Source organism: Podarcis gaigeae (assembly GCF_964106915.1).
Source record: "Podarcis gaigeae genome assembly, chromosome: 6".
NCBI classification, from domain to species: Eukaryota; Metazoa; Chordata; class Lepidosauria; order Squamata; family Lacertidae; genus Podarcis; species Podarcis gaigeae.
In genome coordinates, this window is record NC_139682.1 from 98,714,778 (window position 1) to 98,722,109 (window position 7,332).

At 43.6% G+C, this 7,332-nt stretch overlaps 1 long non-coding RNA gene across 1 annotated transcript; it reads left to right on the plus strand.

Annotated features, from left to right (window-relative positions):
- Positions 1–74: 74 nt before the first annotated feature.
- LOC310846892 lies at positions 75–2,154 on the plus strand. Its single transcript, XR_014565594.1, has 3 exons — positions 75–654; positions 1,035–1,642; positions 1,673–2,154. It is a non-coding gene; the product is annotated as an uncharacterized lncRNA (long non-coding RNA).
- The last annotated feature ends 5,178 nt before the right edge of the window (positions 2,155–7,332 follow it).

The following is a 7,332-nucleotide window of genomic DNA, read 5'->3' on the forward strand; positions in this document are numbered from 1 at the left end:
AAATCCTAACGCCGTTCACTCTGGCTGAGGCTAGACTGCCCCAAGGCTTGCCTCACCCGCTTGCTTCACAAGGAGTGAATGGGTGGAATTGACAGCATGGGTTTTATCAGCACAGATTAAGGTAAGAACATTCACAAAATGCTGACAAATATTTAATACGGTTTGGGGCAATTCACACAACCACTGTGATATGTCAGAATGTAGTTTATGGATAACTAACATGATCTCATGCTTTTGGAAACACAGTTGTGAGAAGTGCACAAGCACCATTTACGAACAAGTCCCTACCTGACTAAATATGCATTTGTTCAGGAGCAACCTGTTCTGTGCTGATGGGAAAATACTTCATCAGCAGCTTCAACTCACAAGTGCATCTTTGGCACAGGAGAGGATTTGCATGCTGTGGCAGCTGTGCCAACGGAGAAAGGAATACAGATAATCATTTCAGAATTCAAAGCTTTTCCAAGCAGGGATTTGAAGCCAATGGGGCATTTTCCCTTCAAAAACATTTTCAATGGCCATAGATGTGCTCTGTTTTGGATTACCTAGGCTGCAACCCTGCGCACACTCATCTTGGGGTCAATGGGGCTTACATCCAAGTAGACATGTATAGGATATTTTGTCAGCCACCATAAGAGTGACTTAAAGGTAAAGGTAAAGGTACCCCTGCCCGTACGGGCCAGTCTTGACAGACTCTGGGGTTGTGCGCCCATCTCACTCAAGAGGCCAGGGGCCAGCGCTGTCCGGAGACACTTCCGGGTCACGTGGCCAGCGTGACATCGCTGCTCTGGCGAGCCAGAGCCGCACACGGAAACGCCGTTTACCTTCCCGCTGGTAAGCGGTCCCTATTTATCTACTTGCACCCGGAGGTGCTTTCGAACTGCTAGGTTGGCAGGCGCTGGGGCCGAGCAGCGGGAGCGCACCCCGCCGCAGGGATTCGAACCGCCGACCTTTCGATCGGCAAGTCCTAGGCACTGAGGCTTTAACCCACAGCGCCACCTGCGTCCCAAGAGTGACTTGCACTGCTACAATAGCGCATATAAAGTATCTGGCCTTTCTATGTAAGCTTTGCATCAGGATGGAAGCCTACTTGCCTTGTTCATTTACTTCAACCAGAAAAATAGGTGAAATAAATCCTGTAGAGTACAAATATGCTTTTGTCAGGAATGGGAATATGGAGAGTTCATCTGACTAATGTAGAAACCTCTCAAGCTTCTGCATTATTCTAATATTCACTAATGCCCAATAATCCTGTCTCTTTGTCATGAAAAGTGTTGTTATTTTACCTTTATCAGAGAATTTTCAAGAAAGACAAAACGACACAATTCTCTTCAGATCACAACCCTTTATTGATTAACAAGTAATAAGCAATAAGGACTCAATCATTCATCACTCACTCACTCATTCATTCATTCATTCATATACACATACCTACCAGATGGTTGGACCCACTAGAAGACATGGCCAGTCTAAGGGCCATCGGACGGCATCCTCCTGCAGGTAGGACAGCACGCAAAGTTCCCAAGGCTTTCCAGCTTCTTATATAGGCTCAGTTTCCATATGGCTACATTGTCTTGTATTGAAGGGGGTTGGACCAAGTGATAGCTGTTGTCATGATTATTCCTCAAATAGACATGAACAGGTAGCTGTTGTCCTCAAATAACATGAATAGATATAGCTGAAAACAGTCTGGTTTCCGACATGTTTGATTCCTCAGATAGATATGAATAGCATGTTTCAAACAGTCTAGTTTCCACCGTGTTGTCACCGTCCTTATGAATAATATGTTTCTTCCAACATGTCTTCTTTAAGAACAATCATTTCTTTCAAGAACAGTCGTTTGTTAATAACAGGTGGAGACGAATCAGCATATAGAGGGGAGGTCCAAAAAATATCTACATAGTGCCTAGGGAACAACTTGCACCTTAATATCAGCAAGACAAAGGAGATGGTGTTGGACTTTCGGAGGAAGAGAACTAGCCCCGCTGTACATCAGGGAGGGCTGTGTGGAGAGAGTCTCTTCCTTTAAATTCCTGGGAGTTTATCTCAGTGAAGACTTTAATTGGAAAATAAATACAACCCAGGTGGTTAAGAAAGCCCAACAGAGACTCCATCTCCTCAGAGTATTGCAGAAGAACAATGTCAATCAACATTTGATGAAAGTGTCCTTTCATACTGCATCACAGTGTGGTATGCTGGTTTGAAATCAACTGATAGGAAGTGCCTACAGATGGTGGTGAATGCAGCACAAGATATTATGGGCTGTCCTGTGAATCCACTGGATGAAATAGCGGAAGAACGTTGCCTCAGGAGAGTGAGGAAACCTGCCCTCAGGCAGAAGATATAGAAGCGTGATTAGTTGCACCAACAGGGTGCAGAACAGCTTCTATCCGTGGGCTGTTAGGCTGCTGAATGAAAAGATAACAACAGGGCAACTGGCTTTTGGGGTTGGTAGGTGTGCGTCAGTAAGACTAAGTGAGCTGAGTGGGGGGTGCTCATGTAATCTCACTGTATACAAGTTGTACAAGTGACAATAAAGTACAGTGGTACCTCGAGTTACATATGCTTCAGGTTACAGACTCCGCTAACTCAGAAATAGTGCTTCAGGTTAAGAACTTTGCTTCAGGATGAGAACAGAAATTGTGCTCCAGTGGCATGGCAGCAGCGGGAGGCCCCATTAGATAAAGTGGTGCTTCAGGTTAAGCACAGTTTCAGGTTAATAACGGACCTCCGGAACGAATTAAGTACTTAACCCGAGGTACCACTGTATTTCAATTTGTCTTAATCATATTTTTAGTTCTCAGGTTGTCCATTATTTCATCCAGACATGTTGTCATCCTGCTCACCCTGTCTTACACAGTCCAGTAACTGGTTCACTGTTCATCTATTCAATATTCAACAGTTTGGTTCATTCTCTCAGTCCATTTCCATCCATCCTATTTTAAAAGTCTGGTAATGGTTCTTCCTCAGTCCATTTTTATCCATCCCGTTTCCCACCTTCAATAATCCTTTAAAGTAATTAATTCAATCAGTTCTATATCTGTAATTCAGTGATATCTTTACCCTTGGTTCTTCAGAACCCGACCCTCTGGTTCTCATTCATACTTCAGCCATTCATAACTGCATTCAGACCCATCAAACATACTAAATATATAAGCAATTATAAAATAAGATCACATTTGGTTCTCACAGACTATTCCTGTGACTTAAAAACATCTTACTAAATCACATACTGTATATTCTGTAAGAGATTCAGCATATACCTGAACATTAGGAGAATGCATGTTGTTGTTTGATAGTTTGGGGAGCTTGAAACCAACTGTATTGAAAGAATACCTTTAATATTATCTATTCATACACACTTTGTGAAAAACACCTTTTCACCCTCACAGCTTCACTGGTATTCAGGTAATCTACATATCTTGCAGTTCGGAAGACTGTAGACAAAGGTGACATAGGAAGGGTGGACTGGGTTACTCTAGGATCTGCCTATGTGCAAATACATGATTGTAAAGGTAAGGTAAGGGACCCCTGGACGGTTAAGTCTGCTTGTCAGGGGGTTGGACTCGATGGCCCTTGTGGTCTCTTCCAACTCTATGATTCTATGAAAGGTGACTATGGGGTGCGGAGCTCCTCTATTGGCCGAGGGAGCCGGCATTTGTCCGCAGACAGCTTCCAGATCATGTGGCCAGCAGGACTAAGCTGCTTCTGGCGAACCAGAGCAGCACACAGAAACGCCGTTTACCTTCCTGCCGGAGCAGTACCTACCTATCTACTTTCACTGGTATGCTTTTGAACTGCTAGGTTGGCAGAAGCCCGGACAGAGCAACGGGACCTTACCCCGTCAGGCAGATTCACACCACCAACCTTCCAATCAGCAAGCCCAAGAGGTTCAGTGGTTTAGACCACAGCACCACCCATGTCCCAATGATTTAAAACATCTTCCCAATGAGGAAAAATAAGGGGGAAAGTTCTGGTTGGAAGAAAGGTGGGGTATAAATTTGAAACAAAAACAATTCCTGTTAAACACTGTGACATTTGACTCATTGCCCCACTTTTATGGAAGGAGGGAACAAAAGGAAGCCCAGAAAGGAAGTAGCAGGGACAAAGGCAATGACCCCACTCAGTTGCTCTACTTATTGCTCCTGGCTGTTGCAGATGTATGTACATATATATGAAGTATATACTGAAAGAACCAGAAAAACATTGGAGTAAATACTCAATTTTTTAATATGAAAGGGAGATATGAAGCCCCGTTGTACAGTTGTACAGTACAGGAAAAAAGTGCAGCATGTAACTGAACACACCATCCAGTAGTTAAAAACCACGATGAAAGCTAATGCCAGAAAGAGCAACTGTCTGCTACATATTAAGTGGTACCTCGTGTTACTACTTAATCTGTTCTGGAGGTCCGTTCGTAACAGGAAACCACTCGTAACAAGAGGCATGCTTTCTCTAATGGTGCCTCCCACTGCTGCGCCACCAGCACGCAACTTCCACTCACATCCCTGGGCAAAGGTCACAACAAGGGGCATCTACTTCTGGGTTAGTGGAGCATGTAACCCACAGCATTCGTAAGGGGGACGGTACGTAACACGAGATACCACTGTACCTCTAAGATCTACAGTGTGGCTCAATTTGTCAGCAAAAGCTGTTAAAACATGTACACACTAGAAGACAAAGGCAATCAGAATCACCGTCACAGTATTATCATCTGGCAACCCGTTATACTTTACAGACTATAAATACATATACATGGTTTGTAATATTCTCCAACTGCAACAATACAAAAAACACAATATGAGCACTACCCTGCACTTGTAAAATAACTTACTGAACAGTCTGAAATTTACTTAAATTCATAAGACCTGCCAAGCTGAGCTTTTACTAAAGCGGAAGTGACAAGTTTTCTCATGAATATGCCATTGACAGTAAATATTAATGGACTTCATGAGGCAAGGGCAGGGCATTCCAACTGCAGAACAACTTTTAATGAAATAGGTTGGGCATGCTTATTCACACATCCTAAAGTGTTTTTAGGATGTGTCAATAAAAAACCCCCACGTTTTTAATGGGACGCCATTAAAATCACAGCGCCCAGGACTTGCTGATCAGAAGGTCAGTGGTTCGAATCCCCGCAATGGGGTGCGCTCCCGTTGCTCGGTCCCTGCTCCTGCCAACCTAGCAGTTATTTGTGCTTCAGGGATAAGTGTTGGCAGGATGTGGGAAGATCCCTTCGTGGGTCTGCTAGAGGCTGAGCGCTTGACAGCAGTAGCACAGCTGCAGAATTAAGTCTGCTAGCCCCTGGCTATGGGCCCATCTTCCCTGACAAGTGGGAGGAATTTAGGTATCAGGACAGCCAGCATGTAGCTACTGCGAGTCTGAAGTCTATCAGTCTCCCAGATTGATGGAGCCTGACCAACGTGTCTTGATGTAGGCCCTGACTGGATAGATGCTACATATTGGCAAGTCTAATCTTGCTTATGTTGCATTATTCTGCTTACAGGCTGTTTCACTGCTTTTTATTATGCATGAAGTCTGCTACTTCATAAAAGCGCTGAAGTTCTCTCCACTGATGTTCTTATTGCCACTGAATCCAAAAGAACACTTGCATTTGGCAAAACACAAGGTTAAGTCATGGAAAGGCACAGACAAGGATAATATTTTATTGATCTAAGCTCCAGGAAAACTAGCATTTAGCAACAACTCACAATAGTTTCAGAGTCGAATGCCCAGCGAGCATGGAGAATTACAACTGAACAGAGTAAGAGTACAATGTGCATCATAGACAGAACTGCTGGGCACCACAGGTGGGCAGAGTGCCGTGGTGCTCATCTCCAGCTCGCCGTCTTCTCACAGGCATCTGGCCGGCCACTGTGAAAACATGATGCTGGACTAGATGAGCCCTTGGCAGGCTTGTTTTATGTTCTTATACAGAAAATCCACTTTTAAAACAGAATGGCACAAAGGTGAAACAGAAGGCTAGTGAAAACACTGTAAACTTATATAGGATTTGTTTCAAGTAACTTTGCAACAACAACAAAACTAATTCCTAGACTGATAAATGTAAGCTTACATAAGACACTTTTGAATTCCAAAGTTAACAGTTTGGTGACTAACACTACTGCTGGTTTTGTTTTGTTTTTAATTACTTGTCAAGGTTTCTAGACTGGCTGCAAACACAGAATGAACTCCAGATCAAACACAATGGGGTGCTGGTGCATGGAGCAAAAAAATGTGTTTGCCAAATATACTTTATTGCGCTTGATTCAGCTATATCAGTTGCAGTGATCTGCCTGTCCTTGAGCTGGATCCAGCCTTCCAAGCCTTCCCCAGGGACTTGCTAACCCCTCAACCCAATGTTACACAGCTCCTCTGGTGAAAAAAAAACCTGTGCCAAGTAAAAATGGGGCAGAGCCATTTTCACCCCTTTTGAGGTACCAGGCAGTGAGTTTTAAACCTCTCTGCCCATCTCTGCACTACAAGAAGGAAGCAAATGGTCTCTTCCCTGCCCATTAGAGTAATGATCTGGAGAGTGGGGATAAGACAATAACCTGTTTCCTCAGCTGATCTGTCTATGGTGTGTAGTCTGTATGTTTAGTACAGTTCAATTCCCAAGTATTGGCCAAGGGTGAATGTGGAGCTCAGGCCAAAACAGGTTTGCCACACCTGAGCTATACCATAGCTTGAGCTACAGTTCATAAGTGGGAGTCAGATAAAAGGCTGGGTATCACAGTTTCTCTTACAAGGCTGCATTTAGGACTGAATATACTAAAAATTATGATTAGACTCTCACAGCAGGCAAACACTGCAACAAATGCCTGGATTAACATCAGCTTCTGATTAATATTGTAGAGTTAAGAAAGCAGTCTTATTTAAAGCTGCATTGTAGTCCTACCTTCCTACCACAACGTTCTAGTTTTGAAAAGCAAAACATGAAGTGCTGGGTTCTTCAGCCATATTCTTGTCCTACAAAAAGTCTGTCCCTCCATAAAGCTGTTTGATTGTTCAGGTGGGACCACGTCTGTATTAAGTACAGTTTGAGTAAGCAATGTTCCTAGAACCTATTTCCATTTACTTCCTGCCATTAGAATAGTACAAAGGCACTTCAGTCTTGAAAATATACCATCACACTCAGGGCTCGTCCACTTCCACTTGTTCTGTGCTTAGAAAGCATGGGTCTGAGGTTCTCATTTGCCCCGCTGCTTTCCTTGGAAAACCCACCGTTTACCACTGAATTGGACAATCATCAATCCACAGGAAAAATGACTGACATTTGTTCTGATTCAGCAGCAAACAGCAGGGTTTCCTGGGGAAAAGCAACCGGACAAG